The sequence below is a fragment of the Octopus bimaculoides genome, chromosome 15 (genome assembly GCF_001194135.2).
Source record: "Octopus bimaculoides isolate UCB-OBI-ISO-001 chromosome 15, ASM119413v2, whole genome shotgun sequence".
Classification (NCBI taxonomy): domain Eukaryota; kingdom Metazoa; phylum Mollusca; class Cephalopoda; order Octopoda; family Octopodidae; genus Octopus; species Octopus bimaculoides.
The window spans coordinates 48,538,459-48,538,880 of NC_068995.1; positions in this window are offsets into that span (position 1 = coordinate 48,538,459).

A 422-nucleotide genomic window follows, 5' to 3' on the forward strand; every position below is an offset into this window, starting at 1 on the left:
GATCTATATATATGTGTGTGTGTGTGTATGTATGTATGTATGTATTGGAAGAATATCTAATATGACTGTACATAAGTGTGTGTGTGTGTGTATTGAGAAAATGAAAAATATGTCCGGATTATGTATACTCAACCGTATAGGTTTTTGTAATTTCTCTTTACATAGCAGATCCATTGGTAATTCGTTTTCCGATTTTAGCATAAAAGCATACCTAAATTGTGTATCTAAAATATAATTGGAAGCTTTTACAGAAAACAATGAATCGTCTGAAAGCAATAAATACTAAAGCAACAACAAGAAAGAAGTTTTATGGATGCGATGTTATTCATGCATGTGTGTGTGTGTTAGTGTGTGTGTGTGTTAGTGTGTGTGTGTGTGTGTGTGTGTATGCGTGCCTCTCAATGTGTACGTATATATATATA